We start from the raw sequence: 11,094 nt of genomic DNA on the forward strand, positions 1-11,094 counted from the left end.
TCTACCGATCACCTTAAATCTGTGCCCCCTGGTAATTGACCTCTCTGCTAGGGGAAACAGGTCCTTCCTATCTACTCTATCTAGGATCCTCATAACTTTGTATACCTCTATTAAGTCACCCCTCAGCCTCATCTGTGTTAAGGAAAACAACCCTAGCCTATCCAATCTTTCCTCATAGCTGCAACTTTCAAGGCCTGGCAACATTATTGTAAATCTCTTCTATACTCTCTCCAGAATAATTATGTCCTAACAGTAATGTGGTGACCAGAACTGTACACAATACTCCAGCTGTGGCCTAACCAGCATTTTATACAGTTCCAACATTACATCCCTGCTTTTGTATTCTATACCGCAGCCAATAAAGGAAAGCATTCCATATGCCTTCTTCACCACTTTATCTACCTGCCCTGCCACCTTCAGGGACCAGTGGACATGCAGTCCAAGATCTCTCATTTCTTCAACCCCTCTCAAAATCCTCCCATTTATTGTGTATTCCCTCGCTTTATTTGCCCTCCTCAAATGCATTACCTCACACTTCTCTGGATTGAATTCCATTTGCCACTTTTTCGCCCACTCAACCAAACCATTGATATCATTCTGAAGTCTAAATTTATAGGGTGGCACAGTGGTTAGCACTGCAACCTCACAGCTCCAGTGACCCTGGTTCAGTTCTGGATACTGCCTGTGCAGAGTTTGCAAGTTCTCTCTGTGACTGTGTGGGTTTCCACTGGGTGCTCTGCATTCCTACCACAGCCAAAGACTTGCAGGTTGATAGGTAAATTGGCCATTGTAAATTGCTCCTAGTGTAGGCAGGTGGTAGGAGAATGGTAGGGAATATGGGATTAATGTAGGATTAGTATAAATGGGTGGTTGCTGGTCAGCACAGACTCGAAGGGCCTGATTCAGTGCTGTATCTCTAAAAGCTATCCTCTTCACTATCAACTACATGGCCAATTTTTGTGTCATTTGCAAATTCCCCAATCATGCCTCCAACATTTAAGTCCAAATTATTAATATATACCGCAGACAGCAAGGGACCCGACAGCAAGCCCTGTGGAACACCACTGGAAACCGCCTTCCATTCGCAAAAACATCCGTCGACCATTACCCTTTGTTTCCTGTCACTGAGCCAATTTTGGATCCAACTTGTCACATTCCCCCATATCCCATGGGCTTTTATTTTTCTGATCATGTGGGATCTTGTCAAATGCCTTACTAAAATCCATGTAGACAACATCTACTGCAATATCCTCATCAATCTTCCTTGTTATTTCCTCAAAAAGTTCAGTTAACTTGGTAAGACATGATCTTCCCTTATCAAATCCACACTGACTATCCTCAATTAATCCATGCCTTTCTAAGTGACACTTTATCCTACCTCTCAGAATTGATTCTAATAATTTGCCCACCACCAAGGTCAGACTGACCAGCCTATAATTATTTGGTCTATCCCTCGCACCCTTTTTAAACAATGGTATAATGTTCGCAGACCTCCAATCTTCTGGTACCTCGCCTGTATCTAGAGAGGATTTGAAGATGATACTCAGAGCATCCGTTATTTCCTCCCTCACTTCCTTTAACAACCTGGGATACAATCCATCCGGCCCTGATGATTTATCCACTTTCAAGGATGACAGACCCTCCAGTACTTCCTCTCTCATTATGCTTATTGTATATAATATTTCACACTCCTCTTTGACTACAATGTCTGCATTATCCCTCTCCTTTGTGAAGACAGAGACAAAAATCTCATTAAGAACCCTGCCCATATCGTCTGCATCCACACAAAAGTTACCTTGTAAATCTCTGATTGGCCCTACCCTTCCCTTAGGTATCCTCTTGCTCAGGTTTGTCCAACAGACGGCCCAAAGGCCAGTATCCAGCCCGCCAATGTTTCCATCCGGTCCGCGAGTGTAAAGTATTCCTGGGGCCGTTCTTCATCCTTACCTGACTGGAGATGAAAAATTTCCTATTGTCAGTTTCACAGCCAACAGCTGCTGACATCGGGAATAGCTGATTCCCAATAGACTCCAGGTTTCCCAGCGGGTTCTGACTTTATTTTCAAAAAACCCACCGGAAAACCCTGAGTCTGTTGTGAATCCTTTGTTCCCGATGTCAGCAGCTGTCAGCTGTGAAACTGACAACGATGTGTTTAAAACAACTGGCCAACCATCTGCTAAGCGTCCACTCTACAACTGTGTGGGAGAGAGAGGGGGGAGATAGGGAGAGAGACAGTTAAAGAGGGGGGAACAGAGAGAGAGAACAGAGAGAGAGAGGGGGGGGCACAGAGAGAGAGAGGGGGACAGAGAGAGAGGGGCAGAGAGAGAGAGGGGGCAGAGAGAGAGAGAAAAATGAGGACACTGAGAGCAAATGGAGGAGAGACGGGGAACAGAGAGGGAGGACAGAGAGAGATAGGGACAGGCGGAGCGAGGAACACTGAGCGGGGAACACTGAATGTGATGTGGGGAACACTGGAGACACGGAGGTGGGGGGGTAGAAGGAGACAGAGAGAGGGCGGAGAAGGAGATAGAGAGAGGGGTAAGAGGGAGACCAAGAGACAGACAGACAGAGACGGGGAGAGAGAGACAGAGACAGCAAGGGAAGGGGGGGGAGAGAGTCAAGAGTCATTTAGTCACGGCACAGAAGGAGGCCATTCTGTCCATCGAGCCCATGCCAGCTCTCCACGGAACTATGCAGTCAGTCCCACTCCCTGGCTTGATCACTGTAGCCCTGCAACTCTATTTCTCTCAGGTAGCCATCCAACTTCTTCTTGATGTCATTGATCATCTCCACTTGCACCACCCTTGGGGACAGTGAGTTCTAGGTCGTTACCACCCGCTGCATAAAAAAGTTCTTCCTCATATTCCCCCTGCATCTTTTGCACAAACATTCAATCTGTGTCCCCTAGTCCTAGAGGGGAGGTGGGGAGAAGGGACGGGTGACAAGAGAGAACGAGACACACACACACAGAGCACGGGGAGAGCGGAGAGAGAGATCAAGGTCTCTCCTAAAAGGTAGATATCTATCCAGAATACTCTGCACCGCTACACCAAGTGTGCGGGCATGTCACTAAATAGTTTTCAGTATAGTGACGAGAAAGTAAGTCAATAAATTAGTCTTCTCATTTAAAGCTTCTTCACAAAAATGCACATTTGTTGTTGATTTTATTAGTAAGATAAATTTTTAGTGCCTTTATCTTTTGAAATTTGCTCACTGGCTTTCCTGGGCTAAGCAAAAATTGTAATGCAGCCCTCTGCCCGAAAAGGTTGGACGACCCTGCTCTTGCTCTTAATGCACTGATGAAACATCTTTGGGTTTTCCTTGATTTTATCTTGATAATTTTTCATGTCCTCTCTTTGCTTTCCTAATTTCATTTTTAACTTCACCCCTGCACTTTCTATACTCCTCTAGGCTTTCTAAGGTATTACATTTTTTGTGACCATCATAAGCTTTCTTTTTCTGCTTTATCTTACCCTGTATGTTTCTAGATAACCAGGGGGCTCTAGCTTTGGCAGTACCACCCTTTTTCTTTGTGGAAACATGTCTACACTCTGCCTATAGAATCCCACTTTTGAATGCCTCCCAATGGTTTGCCATTGATTTTCTTTCAAGAAGCTGTATCCAGTCCACTTTCACCAGATCACCTTTCAGCGTCATAAAATTTGCCTTCCCCCAATTTAGAACTTTAATTCCTGTTCTATCTTTGTCCTTTTCCATGATTATGCTAAAACTAACTGGTCACTATCTCCAAAACGGTCACTTACTGCTATTTCATCCATTTGTCCAGCTCAATTTCCGAAGCCTAAATCTAGAATTGCGACCCCTCTCAATGGGCTTGTTAGGTGCTGGCTAAAAATGTTCTCTTGAATGCAGTTCAAGAATTTCGTGCCCTCTGTGACCTTCACACTGCTTGTATCCTAGTTGATACTAGAGTAGTTGAAATCCCCAACTATTATTGCCCTATTGTTTTGTCTATCTCTCTCTCTCCCTCTCTGTCTGTCTGTCTCTCCCCCCATCTCTGTTTGTCTCTCTCTCTCTCCCCCCACTCTCTCTCTTCTCTGCTCCCCGTTCTTCACTCTCTACTCCCTTGCTCTCCACTCTCCTCTCCCCTTGCTCGCCATTCCCCTTGCTCTCCACTCCCCCCACTCTCCACTCCCCCAACTCTCTGCTCTCCACTCCCCCACTCTCCCTGCTGCCCCCACTCTCCACTCCCCATGCTCACCACATCCCTCACTCTCCATTCTTCCCGTTCTCCACTCCCCCGCTCTCCACTGCCCCCGCTCCCCACTCCCCCCGCTCTCCACTGCCCCCGCTCTCCACTCCCCATGCTCTCCACTGCCCCCGCACCCCACTCCCCCCTCTCTCCATTGCCCCAGCTCTCCACTCCCCCTCTATCCACTGCCCCCGCTCCCCACTTCCCCCACTCTCCACTCCCCCGCTCTCCACTGCCCCCACTCCCCCCGCTCTCCACTCCCCCCACTCTCCACTCCCCCCTCTCTCCACTCCCCTCGCTCTCCACTCCCCCCGCTGTCTACTCCCCCACTCTCTACTCCCCTGTCTCCATTCCCCCCGCTCTCCACTCCCCCCTGCTCCCCACACTCACCATAACTGTACATAATAGAGGCAGGCTCTGAATGTGGCCTCTTCGCTGGGCGCAGCCATGTTGGGTGGAAATGGGTCCTAACAAACCTATAGCTGTCAACCGAGATGCCTGACATTTCAGCAGTTTACTTCCGCAGACCTGATGGAAACCTTTGAAGGGCTGGAGTCTGACCCCTGGGCTGTATGTTGGACAACCAGATTGGAGAGCTGGCCGTCTGATCTAGTGTGCAAGTAAACTCCTTCAATACCTGCAGGGAAGGTGAGGGTCAGGAGCATGGAAAAGAAGATGCCAAACATAGTAGGAGCTAGGACACAGCCCTGTTTCACTCCATTCTTCACACTGTTGGAAATGGAGCCATCAAACTGTACAATGCAGTGCATGTTGTCATGGAAGAAGTGGATGAGACTGAGGAGCTTCAGTGGACAGCCAATTTTTCCCAACATCTTGTAGAGCCCTGCTCTGCTGACGGTGTCGAATGCCTTAGTGAGATCTATGAAAGTAAGGCAAAGGGATATACTCTGTTCCCTACACTTCTCTTGTAGCTGGCGTATGGAGAAGATCATATCCACAGTAGATCTGCTAGCATCGAAACTACACTGTGCTTCCGGGTACATTCGGTCTGCAAGTAAATGGAGTCTTTGAAGTATGACCCTTACAAAGGCCTTCCCCATGACACTAAGGAGTGAAATGCCCCTTTAATTGTTGCAGTCTCTTCTGTCACCTTTGTTTTTGCATTGTGTGATGATTTTGGCATCACACATCGTTGATGGCAGGGCCAAGTGCCCTCTTGATCCCTTTGTACGTAGCTCTTAGATTTCCTTTGTCACAGGCAGTTTGGATTCCTTGACATCCGCTGAGCCAGTGTTTGTTTGCATCGTATCTTCCTCTCCTTTGCATGGTTATCTTGGCTACTTTCAGGTCGTGTCGTGTCTTAGCATTTATGCATCTTAGCATTGGGTTTATGCATCATGTCGGCTTTGTTTTTTGCAGCAATGACAGATATGATCTCAGCTGAGCGGGGCTGCCAAGTGGTGTACTGTGTACCCTTCAAAAAAAGAAATAATTTTTATTAGACAATGGTTGAATAAGCATGAAGTAACATCCAGGTTTACAAATATGAAAAATAAATAGTACATTGATCCAAACTGCCAAGTGGTGTACTGTGTACCCTTCAAAAAAAGAAATAATTTTTATTAGACAATGGTTGAATAAGCATGAAGTAACATCCAGGTTTACAAATATGAAAAATAAATAGTACATTGATCCAAACTGAGATTTGATAGGAGAATAATATATTTCTGCCACCCTGAAGCCTCCTTTCTAGTCAGGGTGGAAATCAAAAAACTTTTGAGCTAAAGAACAATGCAATTTTAATGATTGGTTAGACTTTTTAAATGTTTTTTTAAAATAGTTTTGCACAATAGGGTGGTTTTATTGTTATAAGACAATTCAAGTGTGCCCACATAAATATAGTTGATCTTAGCAGATCAGTGCATTGACTGATAAGATAATGGTCCATAAAGAACATGAAAACCCCAGGTTTAACCTCTGATTTGTGCCAAGCAACTAATCTCAGGAGACACACCGGTTAGGTACTATAATTGGCCTGTTCATGTCGTTTTTCTGGGGATTCCAAGATGCTTCCACCAAAATTACAATGGGGGTGTCGATCAGGTGAACCGCTAAAGAAGTTCACCCTCGTTAGGACCAAGAATGCATTGGTAGTGACTGCATGTTTATGCCTAATACATGCACATGATTATTCCCAGGGTTCCTACTTCTGGTCTGTATCCAATCTTCTAAAGGGGCATCTCCAGCCTGGCAATGAATGATGAATGCTCCCATTGAAACAGCAACCTTCAGATGCTATTGGTAAAAGAAAGGTACATTGCAATAACAATTGTGAATGGCTAATTTCAGACATTCTCTCAAAGTAAGGACTCACAGCTTGTGTGATTTTTCATTAAGTGACTTATGAGTTTTGTGAGATGAATTTACCAGGGAGCTTCAGAAATTCACACATCTGGAAACTGGTTCTTGCAGCCAGTTCATAGACCTTCTCCTGAATCAAACAGGCTGTCTAATTGCTAGAGTTATTTGCACAGAGGAACATAACTTTCACCTACCTGGGGAGAGAGGAGAAAGAAGGAGAGAAAGAAGGAGAGGAACTGGATTAAATATTAACATTAACAATGGCCTTGCAATAGTTTTGGCTGCATAACACAAGTCATCTGTATTTATTGTACATAACCACACAACAGTATACAAATAGAACACATTTACACATACACTACACATGTACTCATATACTGGGCATGTGCACACAATGAGTGCACGTACCATACATGTGTGACTGTGTGCAAATGTACATAGACCCTGCACATGTGCACAGAAAGACACCAGCAGAAATAAGTCACAAGAAGAGGCAAGGTACCATTTCTGCATGTTGTGTTGGAGTTTACCCGACTGAATGTTATGGCAAATCGCTATGCTATTATTCAGGCCAACATTTGCATTTTGTGATAAAAAGAAAAAACCTATACATCCGAAATAAAAACATCAAATGATGGAAAGTTTCAGCAGGTCCAACAGCATGTGAAAAAGAGCAGGGAGTTCTCCCAATGTCATGAACACTTAACCCTAAATCAACACCTAAAACAGGTTGCCAGGCCATTTGTACCATTACTATTTGTGGGAGCTTGCTGTGCACAAATTGGCTGCCATGTTTTCTACATTACAACAGTGACTACCCTTCACAAGGACTTCATTGGTTGTAGGGTGTGAAAGGCGCTGTATAAATGAAAATCATTCTTCCTTCTCTCTTTTATTATTGTTGCAGAGAATGTACTGTGGCTTTTCGATGGTTGGGAATAGATTAAAAGATGATAATTTAATCAAGCTTGAAAATCTTGTAAGTCAGTTTGATCTCTGAGATTGAACTATTGCCTGCAATTTCTTGTCACCCATCCGGCATTTTTAAAAATTATATATGGAATTAATTTTCTTTCTTTATGACTGATTTCTTCTGCTGCTGTTGGGCGATGATACTAAGTGACTCAGAATCACATTGAATATCACCCAGCAGCTCATTACTGGAATCACAGTGAACATCAGCTTCTTTCAGATGTTGACTTACAAAGGAATTCCCTGTCCTCTGCATAAATACTTTCTGGTAGGGTTCTCATAATCTCATAAACCGTGAAGGCAATGGCCCAGTGGTTTATCCCATCAGCAGAATTCCTCAAATCAATTATTGCCTTATATCTCTAACATTAAAATTTCAAAATATTGGATTGTGTTGGAGGAAAGTATAGGTGGACTGATTAGCAAGTTTGCAGACGACACTAAGATTGGTGGAGTAGCAGATAGTGAAGGGGACTGTCAGAGAATACAGCAGAATATAGATAGATTAGAGAGTTGGGCAGAGAAATGGCAGATGGAGTTCAATCAGGGCAAATGCGAGGTGATGCATTTTGGAAGATCCAATTCAAGAGTGAACTATACAGTAAATGGAAAAGTCCTGGGGAAAATTGATGTCCAGAGAGATTTGGGTGTTCAGGTCCACTGTTCCCTGAAGGTAGCAACGCAGGTAAATAGAGTGGTCAAGAAGGCATACGGCATGCTTTCCTTCATCGGACGGGGCATTGAGTACAAGAGTTGGCAGGTCATGTTACAGTTGTATAGGACTTTGGTTCGGCCACATTTGGAATACTGCGTACAGTTCTGGTCGCCACATTATCAAAAGGATGTGGATGCTTTGGAGAGGGTGCAGAGGAGGTTCACCAGGATGTTGCCTGGTATGGAGGGCGCTAGCTAAGAAGAGAGGTTGAGTAGATTAGGATTATTTTCATTAGAAAGACGGAGGTTGAGGGGGGACCTGATTGAGGTGTACAAAATCATGAGAGGTATAGACAGGGTGGACAGCAAGGGGCTTTTTCCCAGAGTGGGGGTTTCAATTACTAGAGGACACGAGTTCAAAGTGAAAGGGGAAATGTTTAGGGGGGATATGCGTGGAAAGTTCTTTACGCAGAGGGTGGTGGGCACCTGGAACGCGTTGCCAGCGGAGGTGGTAGACGCGGGCACGATGGAGTCTTTTAAGATGTATCTAGACAGATACATGAATGGGCAGGAAGAAAAGAGATACAGAACCTTAGAAAATAGGCGACATGTTTAGAGAGAGGATCTGGATCGGCGCAGGCTTGGAGGGCCGAAGGGCCTGTTCCTGTGCTGTAATTATCTTTGTTCTTTGTTCTTTGTTCTATCTACTTGAAGTTGTCTTCCCAACGAGTGGCCAAACGCAAGCCAAAACTGGTTTGTCTCTATCAATGCCAAATGTACAGCATAACTGACTGATTAAACTCCACTTTGGAAATAATTACTAATAATACTTTCACATTTCTTTCTATAAGATGTAGCACCATGTTGGACATACATAGAATTATATAGAAATACGTAGAATTTATGGCTCAGAAAGGTCCAACTGGACTATGCCAATGTTTCTGGTTCAAATGAGCCTTATCTACTTCATCTCAACCTATTTGCATATCCTTCTATTCCTTTCTCTCTCATGTGCTAATCTAGCTTTCCCTTAAATGCATCTGTAATTTTTGCCTCAACTACTCCCTGAGATAGCAAGTTCCACGTTCTAACTACTCTCTGGCTAAAGATCTTTGTTCTGGATTCATTATCGGATTTATTAGTGACCATCATATATTTATGGTCCCTAGTTTTGGACTTACCAACAAGTGGAAATCTCATATATAATAATAATAACAATAATATTAAGTGGAAATGTCCACCCTATCAAACCCCTTCATAATTTTGAAGACATCTGTTCGGCTGTAGGAGGCATTTACCTGGGTTTGAGGCTTTTCCAAAGAAAGACAGAAACTGAGATGGCAAGATCGTATGTTTAATGACATCATGCACTTAGCATGCTCATAACATAGGAATACATTACACTGCCTCCCCCTTTTAATTTTTTTAAATATTTACAGGTACACTGTACTACTTCAAAAACGAATCTTTGAACATATGCACACTTGGCAAAATAACAACTGACTCTTTTTCTTTAAACAATATCTATAAATCAAGTCCAACAATTGGTTTACAAAGTTTTCCTGATCTTCTCACAAGTTTTGGTAGAGTCAGGTTTTGGAATGTCTGGTTTCAGTTCAGGACTTACAGAAGATCTTGTTTCTTGTTCTGAAACTGGCACTTCAGTCTGAATTGGTCACAAAAGTTCACTATCAAGTAGGTCATGCTCAAGCTTTGGCTCATTCCTTGCTGGGATCATGTGATCTACATGGACTCATTGAAATGGTTGGGTTGCCTGTGACCACAATTGTAAAGGAGTTTTTGGCAGCTTATTCCTGCAGTTTTGACAAGTGGTACATTTGCTAACCAATGATTCTAGATCACCATCTATACCAGGCCAGTAAACAAAACTTCTGGCTCTGGATTTTTTATTATTCATTTGTGGGATCTAGGCATTGCTGGCTTGGCCAACATTTATTGCCCATCCCTAATTGCCCTTGAAATCAGTGGCTTGATAGGCCATTTCAGAGGATAGTTAAGAGTCAATCACATTGCTGTGGGTCTGGAGTCACATGTAGGTCAGACCAGCAGATTTCCTTCCCTGAAGGACATTAGTTGAACTAGATGGGTTTTTACAACAATTGACAATGGTTGCATGGTCACCATTAGACTAGCTTTTTTTTTAAAATTCCAGATTTATTAATTGAATTCAAAATCCACCATGCCATTACCACCACACCAGCACATTTCGTTTTGGTAGTACCCCTATGTTCAGTGTGAAGTTTTGCCAGAATCTTGTCTCAAAGAATCAGGTATTAACACCCTGTGACCCCACTTACTGCATCCCTGTTCACATGATGTCAATCGTGGAAGGGTTTCAGTTCCTCTGTACACTGGTCAAACTTTGTCCAACCATTCTAATTCTGTTCATAGATTATTTAGGTCTTTCTGAGTTTCAGCTGCAATTTCAGTTTCAGTAATTGGAAAGTTATTCTCTACTACTCCTATTGTGAAGATTGCACCTTCACAGCCTTCTTCTGAGTCTTCGTGTGGCAAACGTGACAATGCGTCAGCTATAGCATTCTCCTTTGAACTACGATATTCAATGTTGTAGGCATACTGTGAGAGAAGTACATCCCACTGCTGCATCCTTGACGCTGCCAATGTCAGTATTGCAGACGGTTGAGCCAGAATAGCTACTACAGGTTTATGATCTGTTACTAGTGTAAAGTTCCTACCCAACAAAAACAAGTGAAATTTTTGATTCCAAAGATGATTCCAAGTGCTTCCTTTTCTATCTGCGCATAGTTACGTTCACTCTTGCTAGTGTATGTTACACAAATGCTATGGGCTTCTCTTGATTATCATCTGATCACCTGACTGATCACCACTCCAAATCCATTGTTTGAAGAATCACGAGCTAGCTTCAGGTCACAATTTTTGTAATAATGAAC

The sequence above is a fragment of the Heterodontus francisci genome, chromosome 15 (genome assembly GCF_036365525.1).
Source record: "Heterodontus francisci isolate sHetFra1 chromosome 15, sHetFra1.hap1, whole genome shotgun sequence".
NCBI classification, from domain to species: Eukaryota; Metazoa; Chordata; class Chondrichthyes; order Heterodontiformes; family Heterodontidae; genus Heterodontus; species Heterodontus francisci.